The following is a 13,668-nucleotide window of genomic DNA, read 5'->3' as shown; positions in this document are numbered from 1 at the left end:
AATTATCGAAGTTTAACACTTTGTGGCGTTTGCCTATTGTTCTTTACTCGGATTGTTAAAGACGAGTTCTTTGAAGGTTCACTTGAGATCGGTTTTTATCCTCGTGAATATTTGTTGCTAGCATTTTGTAGCTTAGAGATGATTATCACCACAATTACTTGTTTCAAAAAGATAGGGACAACACAACCTTTTCTTTGTTTAATAGAATCAAGGGTGTGACTCCGTTTTCGTGTGCATTTGATTTTCGTGATTGAAGTATCGCATTAGCTCCAGCTTGACTGCTATTTCCTCTTCTATTGCAGCTCAGAAACGCTACAATCTCAACACTGAAGAAGCTCTGGAGTCCTTCAAAGATAATATTCTTAAAGATGTGTCGAATCTCTCGAGAAGCTTAATTGATATATTTACCCAGCTAGATCAGATAAAAAAAGGCACATGCAGCAACTACTACTCATCTTGGTGGGAAAAAAAAAAAAAACTTTCAGCTTTGCAACATGATAGAGAAAGTTTAGGCAAATTTCAACTCTAAGCTTGATGTTGTTAGCTTTCAACTGACCTTTGTTCTTACTCATCTCATGTCTTCAGTTGTTGAAAAAAAGGGAGAAGAGAAAAATAAGAAATCCTCTAGTTCCAATCAATTTAAAATATGATATAGTCACTTTAGAAGATGATTTGTTCTTATTTATTTCAGTCAGTTTATTATTCAAACAAGTTTGGCAGTTAGTTTTGAAGTTCATGCGAATAGAATTAAATAATTCGTCTATTTGTTTCTGACATAATTTTGTGAACCACCAAAAAAGGAGAACTTGTTGGAACATTTAGTTTTGGTGTTTGGTAAAAAGATCCCAACTGAATTCGAGCAAGAAACAAAAATCAGTAACCTAGTTGATCGCAATCTCAAACTAATATCCAGCGTAAAAATCAACCTACCAAACACTGATAAAGGGACTTCTGATTTAATTCAAACCTACATGATATCACTTTAAAAGAAATCATTACAAGGACCTACCGATCAGTGTTAAGGATCAGAACCTAAATAATACAAATTTTTGTTCCTACCAATTAGTGTTAAGGATCAGAGTGACAGTCTCTGTCAGAAGTCAACTGATTCCAGAAAAGGCGACGAATCGTCAACAAGTTCATTTGTAGTCATGAATGAATATTTTTTGTACAAGTTACAGTTGAAGATTGAGACATTATATATGTCACACCCTTACTCTATACTTGACATAATTACCATAATCAAAATAGGGTTTGTATGATATACCTATATTATGAAGAAATTCAAATAAGGGGCATCAATTTGACGGTTTATAAAAATTTTGGCATGATGTCCCTATATTTTGTCTATACCAAAAACTCAATCAACAACAATAACTCATACATATAATCGTATTTTGACATACAAAATATATTTTGTATCATTATATACATAGACATAAACATCGTAAAACTTGTTTCAAACCCTCACATAAAATTCATTATAATACATATGCGGAAGCTATACAATAAGAAGTCTCGGTTCTTGTCGAGGTGAGGCACGTCACAACCATCCATTGGCGAACCGGCATCCTATACATCTTCACTACCTGATCTTGTAATAGATGAGCTACGTGAGTTTATAAAACTCAATAAGTTGGCACTTGTACGTATCAATATGCGTCGAAGAAACATACATATCAAGTCGTGACAACAATAAATCTTTAAACCATGTCATATCATAACATATATTAATTTTCATTTTTGTACTTGAGCCTCATTAGTTGACCTGTACTACTGTGCTTGCTTTATTATATAGCTACTACTGTGTTGGACGTCAGGGAGCAAACTTTGGCAACCCCACGCCCCATGAACATATATTGGCCAATAGCTTTGGTGGACTTAAAACCACCCATGATGTCAACAAGCTCTATATCATGTAAAATAAGTCTTTTTCTTTTCATGTTCATGTTCGTGTTCATGACATAGCACCCCTCTTCAATATTCATGAGTTCCTTACATGTTTAATACATAACAATGGAATATGGTGCTTTGTTTTCATTAATAAACATACTAACAATGTACATATAGCAACAATCAATGGGAAGTATTTGAAATCATAATACTACTCATGTATTACTTCAAGAATATGCTAACTTACAGTCCAAGCGTAAGAACACTGGTTTGAGATGATGTTCCTTGTTCCTATGCTGTCAAATATATCAATATTTCAATTACAATGTCTATTCTTGGTGAAGTTTGCTCCCCTACATTTATAATAACCAAAAGAGATTAAAAATTACACCCTTATGAAGTTCTAGTGATGGAGAACCAAGTTCTTACTTCAAAATGATGAAGGGAATGAAGAAGAAAGCACTCGGAGGAATATTTCTTGTGTTTCCCTCGAGTTCTTATTGCTAAGGAAAGGAAGGTACTGAAGAAATGACTCAGAAAGTCGAAACTTATCTTTTATTGTACACAGCGGCGCTCGGGCGGTCATTTTTTACCGTCCGGGCTTGGAATGTTTTGTAAAATTGGTAGAATTGTAGTGTAACGGCGCTCGGGCGGTAATTTTCTACCGCTCGGGCGCCACCTGTTCTACCTCTGCGCACCGCTTCATCAAAGATCGCTCCAGAAACAGCTCTTTCTTCATAATTTGAAAAAGTGGTAAACATGAAAGTTGTAGCCCTATGTCTTGGCTTGAATCTCCAACTGGTTTCATGTCATTTGGTGGTATCAGTAAAACGTTATGCTTATTCTCCTAACAAGTGTCAGTGAGGGAATGACGATACACACGACACACTTCGAGGCACTTTTGGCTTGTCTTCCACAATGATTTGGACAAAACCCAAAACATGAAAGTTGTAGCATTATATTTTAGCTTTCCAATGGTTATGGCCTCACACAATTTGGATCAATATTCAAATGATTATGCTAAAACTCGTAAGAACTACCATATTTTCATCTCATTTCCAACCAACTTCATTACACTACTTCTACCTACACATCTTACCATTACTATATAGACATATATTCATTCTCAATACACCATGAACAATATAAAAAGCATGTTCAATCTCAATATTGATACCTCAATCATCACGTGAAATATAATGAGCTAAATAACAACATAATAAACAACATAAACGCATTATTATCATTTGTACGAGTAACCGGGCATTACAATTCTCCCCTCTTTCAAAGAATTTTGTCCTTGAAATTTGACATTCCATATAGTTCAGGATATCTCTGTTGAATTTCGTTTTCTGGCTCCCAAGTTGCTTGTTCAATTGCATGGTTGCGCCATAATAGTTTCACCAAGGGTAATTCCTTGCCTCATAAAATTTTGATTTTCGGTCGAAGATTTGTACTTGTCGTATGAGAGATTCGATGCAAGCTCCAATGGTTCATAATGAAGAACGTGAGAAGGATTGGCCAAATACTTTCGTAGCAAGGAAATATGAAAAACGTTATGAATGTTCGACAAGTTCGGTGGTAAAGAAACTCGGTAGGCTCTATCTCCTATTCTTTCAAAGATTTCACTTTTAGTTGATGATAGCCTGATCGTAAATCAATCTTCGAAAAGATGTCAGCTCCTTGTAATTGATCAAACAAATAATCAATTCTGGGGAGTGGATATTTATTTTTGATTGTCACCTTGTTAAACTCCCGATAATCAATACATAGACGAAGGGTACCGTATTTCTTCTTCACAAATAAAATAGGTGCACACCACGGTGAAAAACTCGTTCTAATAAACCCTTTATCAAGTAACTTCTGTAACTGTTCTTTTAATTCTTTCATTTCTGTAGGGGCTAATAGATAAGGGGCTTTTGAGATCGGATGAGTTCCCGTCACAACATCAATCACAAATTCGATCTCTCTATCTTGGGGTAAGCCTGTTACATCATCAGGAAATACCTATGGAAATTCACAAACAACATCTGTAACTTTTAATTCACGAACATGTGAGTCAATAGTTAACACAAATGCTAAATATCCTAGACACCCCTTCTGTATTAATTTACAAGCCTTCATAAAAGAGATTATCTGTAAAGGTAATGTATTGCCTGAGATTTTGATTATTGTAATCTGAAATAATTTATTGATAATTGATGTGATTATAGACGGAAAGGATCAGACCGGAGATGACTGGAGAAGAAATTTTTATGTGCAAGGACTGAGCCCCTCGCGCATATGCGGGACCCAGCAGGGCGCATATGCGCGAGGTAGGCAGAGAACCTCGCGCATATGCGCGACTGGACCCGCGCTTCTCTGCCATACCCGCGCATATGCGTGAGTATGGCAGAGAACCTCGTGCATATGAGCCGGAAGAGGAGGCACATATGCGCGAGCTGAGGAAAGGAGAATATGCCGAGACAGAGTGTCTCGCGCATATGCGCCGAAGGAGGTCGCGCTTCGGCGCATATGCGCGAGACGTGCAGACTAAGGAATGAGCCACGTTTCTTTACCATGCAAGAGATATATATATTTGTTAACTCTTCCTCCAGTTCATTGGCAAAAGGAGAAAGCATGAATCGAACGAAATCTTCAAAGATTCCTCAGATCTCAGAATTTGATTTACGGAAGATCGAACCGTCTGATTTTCAATCCGAGTTCAGTATCGTGTTTCTATCGACATAGACTTCAACTGGAGATAAGTTTTATTATGTTTTGATATTATTTGAAAATCTGATATGAGAAGAATCATGATATGACTATTATTATATGTTCCTAAGATTGTTGTCATCGTATAATTGAAATCAGATCGAAGAACGGATACCGTATGAATTTGTTATCATTTTCAGATTGAATTTGATTGAGATTATACAGATTTGATACCAGATGGAGTTTGTTATCGATTATGAGTTGTTGAGATTGGTATATGTTGATTTGTATTGCTGGGTATATTGAGATTCTGCCGTTATGCCGTTGAAACAGAATTAGATTGAGTTCTGATTGTATCCAGTATTGATTTGAGTTGTATATTGATATTGTACTCCTCAATATTGTCATTGCCAGATTGAGTATTGACAGATTTGAATTCGAGACTTCGACTTCGTCAGATTGACAAGAGAAAGGTATAAATCAATCTTGAACCGGGAAGATACGACTCGAGTTTGATTTGACTTGAGTTTCCCAAAACAACGTACTTTAATTTATTGCATTGATATTTGCAATTCATGAGATTGATATGCTTAGTCTATTGATTTATAGCAAAGCATGTGTTGAGTTATAGGCGGATGTGCCTAGTCATTGGCGTAGGTGCCAAGTATTTGGCGGATTTTTCAAGACACTGGATGTTGGTTTATATTGATGTTGCGTAGGAGCAAATCGGCTTCTATTGCAGAGATTCGATATATTGTTCCAATGTTCAGGAACCGAGATCCCTAGATTAATGATGAGTCGAATCTGAGATGATGAGTCATGAGTTGATTTACAGTTTTATATCGATTCATGTTTTCCGATTATGATACATGTTATTGATATATGTTTATATGATTGCATGTATATGTTGTTTATAATGGGAATTATATTATCACCTGAGTTATCCGGCTGTTGTTGTGTTTGTATGTGTGCATGACAACAGGTGAGACATGATCAGGTTCACGAAGAGGATGAGAGATTCAAGATTAGCGTGGAGATCCGGACTTAGAAGTAAATTTGATTTCAGCACTTGATGTAGTTGTTGAACCTTAGTTTGAGACAAATGTATTTTGTACAAGACTTGTACTTTACTTTTGATGTTTAAATCAGACTGATTGTCATATGTTCCGCACTTATGTATTAAAAAAAAATTTGGACCCAGATTAATTAATTGATCCTAATAATGATTAAGAAGACGAATTTTAGAGCAGTAGGTTCCTTAGACTGAGATAGAGGCTAGTGAGCGGGGTAGATTGAGTTTTCTTTCCTGCTTTTATGTGCTAGCAGACAGCATGTTTTACTGGTTTGAAATGAATGTTTACCTAAATATCTGATTTGATTGGAAACATGTGTTGTAGAGAATGAATCAGAACCGATTCTTGATCAGCAGTAAGATGATCAGAGGAAGACTGAAACAGATTTGGTGTATTTGGTTACTAACCATTTTGATAATCAGATATGCCTCCTCGAAGAATTCCAGAACAGGGTAGTACTTCGACTAATCCGATGGATGTCAGAGCAACTCCGATGGAAACACTATTGAAGAGATTTCTGTCGTTTAAACCGCCGACTTTGAAGGGTACCGAGAATTCTGTTAAGCGTGAGAGTTGGCTCGATGACATTGAGATGCTATTTGATTCCTTAGATTATACAGATGAGCGTAGAGTCATATTGATTGGGCACCAGTTGAATGACGTTGCAAAGAATTGGTGGATCACGACGAAGAGGGCTTTGGAGCATCGAGGTACGGTTATCACTTGGAAAATCTTTAAGACTGAATTTTACCAAAGATTTTTCCCACTATGATACAAGAAAGACACTGGAGCAGAGTTTGCTAATCTGAGACAGGATCAGTTGAATATAGAAGAATATGTAGCCAAGTTCTCTACCTTGCTACGATTTGTTCCACATGTTGCTGAGAACGATGGAGCTGTTGCTGATCAGTTTATCAATGGGTTGAATCCTGAGATTTTTACATTGATAAATACTGGGAGACCGAATAATTTTGTTGATGCCCTGAACAGAGCAAAAGGAGCTGAAGCTGGCCTGATTAGGCAGAAAGGAGCTTCGTATGTTCCTCCAGTACCGAGACAGCAACAAACTTCTATTCCATCCCAGCAACCCCCTCCCAGATTTGAGAGTGGCAGTAGCAGTGGTGGGAAGAAAGATTTCTTGAAAGCCCGAGAAAAACAGTTCAAGAAGTCAAGAAGCAGTTCATCTAGCTCCAGTGGTTCTAGACAGAGCCAGAGTAGTACAGGGGTCTATGCAGAACTTGCGGAGGGAAACATCCCACAGAGCAATGCCAAGGAGTATTTGGTAGTTGCCACATATGCAGACAGCAGGGACATTTTGCTAGAGTATGTCCACAGAGAGGTTTCCAGAGATCCTAGGGAGCAGAATCATCTGGATCAATGGCTCAGACTGATAGACGATCATCAGTTGTTCACTCCATCCAGCCGCCACCGACTACTCCTCATTCACAGCAGAGGCCAGGAAGAAGCCAGCCTCCGAGACAGCAGGCCAGAGTATTCGCTTTGACTGAAGAACAGGCACAGGAAGCACCAGATGATGTTGTTTCAGGTAACTGTTCTTTGTGTGGTTATCCTGCTTATGTGTTGATTGATAAGGGTGCATCCCATACATTTATTTCTGAGCGATTTGCATTGATTCATTTGCCTGTTGAATCATTATCTGCTGTAGTATATGTCTCTTCGCCTTTGGGAAGAGGTCTTGTATCAGTGACGTCTGTTAGACATTGTATGCTACAGTATGACCGGCATGAGATTGAGTTAGATTATATTGTACTTGGGTTGTCTGATTTTGATTGCATTATTGGTATCGATATGCTGACCAAGTACAGAGCTACCGTAGATTGTTTCCAGAAGATCGTGAGATTCAGACATGAGATGGCTGATGAATGGAAATTTTACGGTAAGTGTTCTAGATCTAGAATTCCTTTTATATCTGCATTATCCATGACTCGATTATTACAGATAGGAGTAGAGGGATTCCTTGTGTATTCAGTTGACGTACTGAAATCGAGCCCATCATTGGCTGATTTGCTAGTGGTATGGGAGTTTGCTGATGTCTTCCCAGATGAAATTTCGGGTTTGCCTCCGATTCGAGTAGACTTCAGCATTGAATTGGTACTAGGTACAGTTCCGATTTCTAGAGCTCCGTACATAATGGCACCGATTGAACTAAAAGAACTGAAAGAGAAATTAGAAGATTTATTGGCCAATGGTTACATCAGACCGAGTATTTCGCCTTGGGGTGCTCCAGTATTGTTTGTTAGAAAGAAAGACGGTTCAATGAGACTTTGCATTGACTATCGGCAACTAGACAATGCTAAGATAAAGAATAAATACCCTTTGCCTCGTATCGATGATTTATTTGATCAGTTGCAGGGTTCTTCTATCTATTCCAAGATCGATCTGAGATCTAGATATCATCAGCTTATAGTCAGAGATTCTGATATTTCGAAGACAGCTTTCAGAAACAGGTATGGCCATTATGAGTGTATTGTCATGCCGTTTGGTTTAACCAATGCTCCAGCTGTATTTATGGCTTTGATGAACCGTGTATTTCTGAAGTATCTTGATGATTTCGTGATTATTTTCATTGATGATATTCTGATTTATTCCAAGAATATGATTGATCATGCTGAGCATTTGAGAACCGTATTGAGAATTCTGAGAAATGATAAATTGTATGCTAAGCTGTCTAAATGTGAATTTTGGCTGAAGCAAGTGATATTTCTGCGTCATATTATATTTGGAGATGGTATTTCTGTTGATCCTAGCAAGGTTGAGGCAGTGTTTAACTGGCCTAGACCGACATCTGTGCCAGAGATACGTAGTTTTATGGGTTTAGCAGGATATTACCGTCGATTCATTAAAGATTTCTTGAGTATTGCTAAGCCTATTACTCAGTTGACTCAGAAGAATGCACCATTTGTTTGGTCTGAAGAATGTGAATCCAGTTTTTTAGAATTGAAGAAAAGATTGACCAGTGCTCCAGTATTGACTATTCCATCAGGTACTAGTGATTTTGTTGTTTATTGTGATGCTTCTCACAGAGTATTGAGTTGTGTTTTGATGCAGCGAGGACATTTGATTGCCGATGCCTCGAGACAATTGAAGCCACATGAATCTCGCTACCCAATTCATGATCTTGAATTGGCAGCCATTGTATTCGCACTAAAGATATGGCGACACTATCTATATGGTGAAAAGTTTGAAATCTATTCTGATCACAAGAGTCTGAAATTTCTATTTTAACAGTCAAAATTGAATATGAGGCAAGGAAGATGGCTTGATTTACTGAAAGATTTTGATTGTGAAATTAAATACTATCCAGGGAAGTCTAATGTAGCCGCTGATGCACTGAGTCGAAAGGTATGTTCTTTGTCCTTATCGACGATTGGTGTTTCAAATTTGATTGAAGATTGCTGTTTGTCTAGATTAGCATTTGAAACAGATTGTAGACCGTTGAGACTTTATATTATTCAAGTCGAACTAGAGCTGATTTTGAGAATTAAAGAAGCTTAGAAAGTTGATCAGAATGTTCAGAACTCGATATCGATGGTCAGAGCAGGGCATCGATCAGAATATCAGGTACGTGATCATGTACTGTATGTGAATAATCGTCTAGTTGTGCCAGATGTTTCCGATTCGAAACAACAGATTTTGCCAGAAGTGCACAGTAGTCGATTCAGCATTCATCCTGGTGGGAGAAAGATGTATAATGATTTGAAAAGATAGTTTTGGTGGAAATAGATGAAAGCGGATATTGCAGAGTCTGTATCAAAATGTCTGAATTGCCAACAGGTGAAAGCAGAAAGAAAGAAACCAGGAGGTTCGTTACACAGCTTGTCTATTCCTGAATGGAAATGGGATCACATTTCTATGGATTTTGTGACGAAGCTACCACGTTCCTCCCGAGGTTGTAATGCGATTTGGGTCGTGATTGACAGATTGACCAAATCAGCATGTTTTATCCCGTACAAGATGACGTACAGACATGACCAGATAGCAGAGATCTATGTCAGAGAAGTGGTCAGATTGCATGGAGTGCCGAAGTCGATTGTATCAGACCGTGATCCTCGATTTACTTCGCACTTTTGGCACAGTTTGCAGCAAGCTCTAGGTACTAAGTTACATCTGAGTACCGCATATCATCCACAGACTAACGGACAGTCAGAGCGGACTATGCAGACATTGAAAGATATGTTGAGAGTTGTAGTGCTGGATTTTGGTACTGGTTGGCAAGATTCTTTGCCACTTTGTGAGTTTTCATACAACAACAGCTATCAGACGAGTATAGAGATGGCTCCATTTGAATCGTTGTAGGGCAAGAAGTGCCGATCCCCTCTTTATTGGGATGATATCTATGAGGTACCTGAGATTGGGCTTGATATGATTAGAGATATGACTGAGAAATTGAAGCTGATTCAGAAGAGAATGAGAACAGCTCAAGACAGACAGGCCAAATATGCCAATGTTTATCGACGACCGTTGGTATTTGAGGCAGGACACCGAGTATTTCTGAAGATTTCTCTTTTCAGAGGCGTTGTCAGATTTTGCAAGAAAGGAAAGTTGTCTCCACGTTATATTGGGCCTTATGAGATTCTCGAGAAAATAAGAGATCGTGCTTATCGACTCGCCTTATCGCCTTCTCTATCTGGAATACATGATGTCTTTCATGTATCTTTATTGCGGAAGTATCTTCCTGATGCATCTCATATTCTTCAGCCAGACGAGGCCGAATTTGATGAGACGCTGAGTTATTTTGAGAAGCTGATCCAGATTCTCGATCGCAAAGAAAAGCAACTCAGAACGAAGACTATTCTGCTTGTGAAAGTTCAATGGAGTCGTCATGGCATTGAAGTAGCTACCTGGGAGACAGAATCAGACATGAAACAAAAATTCCCAGAGTTATTTCAATGACGCGAGTCTCTTTGTTTGGCCTCTGTTCTTCATTTCTTATCGTATCTGATTTTCTATCTGATTTGATTGCCTTTGATTACAGAGACGAAATCAGATCTTAGAGGGAGGGAAATGTAATGCCCGAGATTTTGATTATTGTAATCTGAAATGATTTATTGATTATTGATGTGATTATAGACGGAAAGGATCAGACCAGAGAAGATCGGAGAAGAAATTATTATGTGCGAGGACTGAGCTCCTCGCGCATATGCGTGACAGGACCCACGCATATGCGCGAGTATGGTAGAGAACCTCGCGCATATTTGTCGGAAGAGGACGCGCATATGCGCGAGCTGAGGAAAGGAGAATATGCCGAGACAAAGTGTATCGCACATATGCGCCGAAGAAGGTCGCGCATATGCGCGAGACGTGCAGACTAAGGAAAGAGCCACGTTTCTTTACCATGAAAGGGATATATATATTTGTTAACTCTTCCTCCAGTTCATTGGCAAAAGGAGAAAGAAATAATTGAACGAAATCTATTAAACTTCCTCAGATCTCAGAATTTGATTTACGGAAGATCCAACCGTCTGATTTTCAATCCGAGTTCAGTACCGTGTTTCTATCGACATAGACTTCAACTGGACATAATTTTTATTATGTTTTGATATGATTTGAAAATCTGATATGAGAAGAATCGTGATATGACTATTATTATATGTTCCTGAGGTTGTTGTCATCGTATAATTGAAATCAGATCGAAGAACGGATACAGTAAGAATTTGTTATCATTTTCAAAATTGAATTTGATTAAGATTATACAGATTTGATATCAGATTGAATTTGTTATCGATTATGAGTTGTTGAGATTGGTATCTGTTGATTTGTATTGCTAGGTATATTGAGATTCTGTCGTTATGCCGTTGAAACAGAATTAGATTGAGTTTTGATTGTATCCAGTATTGATTTGAGTTGTATATTAATATTATACTCGTCAATATTGTCATTGCCAGATTGAGTATTGACAGATTTGAATTCGAGACTTTGACTTCGTCAGATTGACAAGAGAAAGGTATAAACCAATGTTGAACCAGAAAGATACGACTCGAACTTGATTTGACTTGAGTTTCCCAAAACCACATACTTTACTTTATTGCATTGATATTTGCAATTCATGAGATTGATATGCTTAGTCTGTTGATTTATAGCAAATCATGTGTTGAGTCATAGGCGGATGTGCCTAGTCATTGGCGGAGGTGCCAAGTCTTTGGCGGATGTGCCAAGACACTGGATGTTGGTTTATATTGATGTTGCGTAGGAGCAGATCGGATTCAATTTTGGAGATTCGATATATTGTGCCAATGTCCAAGAACCGGGATCCCTAGTTTAGATATGAGTCGAGTCTGAGATGATGAGCAATGAGTTGATTTACAGTTTTATATCTGAAACGTCTGTCCTTTTTATTGCTTAAAAAGTACTAGAATTTTTTTTAAACCTCCCTAGCATCGGCCGAACCAACAAAAATTACATAAAATATTTTGGAAATCATTTTAAAATAAAACAATTAAATTTATAATTGAGAAATACAACACATACTATAATCTCTCAAAAACCTCTCAAAACATAAATAAAAAGTCGTAAAATATTTTTAACATAACTTGAAATCATAAATCATAACTAGTACGGAAAACTAGCGTCGGTCCTCGAGTTATGTGCACCTTCAGTCCAGTCAGATCAAAGATCAAGACCTCCCCATAGACATAAATCATCATAATCACCTGCATCCATCACACCTAGTGAGTCTAAAGACTCAACACGTCATATCTTTGACAAGAATACGTAATACAGTCAACATATAACAGTGAAAAATACTTGTACTTAAGATATCGTTTTCGTGATAATGCATAAACTTTAAACATGAACATTTTCGTAAACCTTTTATGATGCATGAACTTTAAACTATGCATAAACTTTAAACTTAACATTTTCATAATGATGCATAAACTTTAAACTTAAACATTTTCAAAAACATAAACATATCACATAAACATATTCATATTCATATCCATATTCGTGTCTATATTCATATTCATATTCATATTCATGTTCATGTTCGTGTTTGTTGAATTCAGATCGTGATTGTGTCCTGGGCGACGGGGGACACCAGCAACACTCTCCCCGGTCAACTGGGTCCTGGCCATCGTATTAACATATTCGTATTCGTATTCGTATTCATATCCGTATCAAAGGAAACACGGTCGTCGGGCTCCCACTGAGACCATAACCCTCATGATATTTCCAACATGTAGTAGTCACAATCCCTTCACGTCCTTCAACATGTTATCATCACTTTATAAAAACATGCATAATATCATTTTTATTTGGAAACCAAGCATTCAACATATATTTTAAATGTCCACTTTAACCCTTAATAATCCATGACATTTAAAAAATCATATTTCAACATGTAAAAATTCATAAACATGTTACATAATCATATTAGCATATAAAACAGCAAATAGGGCACTGTCATGACGTTTAATAATTTTCCGGTGTAAAAAGACTGTTTTACCCCTGGACGTATAATTTCTCGTTTTTGACATTTTCTTAATTTCATTGACTCTAACAAGTCCCAAATAATTATTTAAGCCTACTTGAATTTTCTCATATTTTTATTTAGCCTAAATCGAGGACTTTTAATTTAGTCTTTAAATATAACGTATTACTGCGTTTTAATCTCGAATTAAACCAAACCTTAATATAAAATTCCCAAATAAAAAAATAAGACTTTTAATAATTATTTGAGCTTAAATATAATTTTTCATAGTTTTATAAAATTTAAAACTAGGCGTTTCCCAATTCGTTTTTTAAACTTAGACGTTTTTCCCGATTTTGACTCGTATGGACTCGAAACTTAACCAAACTTTACCAAACTTGAACCAAAGCTTCCTCACACATAACTAAACCTCTTTCAACCCAAAATAATCTATATAGAACCCTCAAACACACCCCTATCAGCTACTGAAATTTCTGCACAAAGAGTCCTAGTTCTAGTGTGATTCAAACCTAGCCTAGCTTCGACCCCACACACTTAGCCGCACGACCAGACCCTTGG

Source organism: Primulina tabacum, chromosome 12, assembly GCF_025594145.1.
Source record: "Primulina tabacum isolate GXHZ01 chromosome 12, ASM2559414v2, whole genome shotgun sequence".
Taxonomy (NCBI): domain Eukaryota; kingdom Viridiplantae; phylum Streptophyta; class Magnoliopsida; order Lamiales; family Gesneriaceae; genus Primulina; species Primulina tabacum.
The sequence above is the reverse complement of the archived record's forward strand: the minus strand, read 5'-3'. Positions refer to the sequence as shown.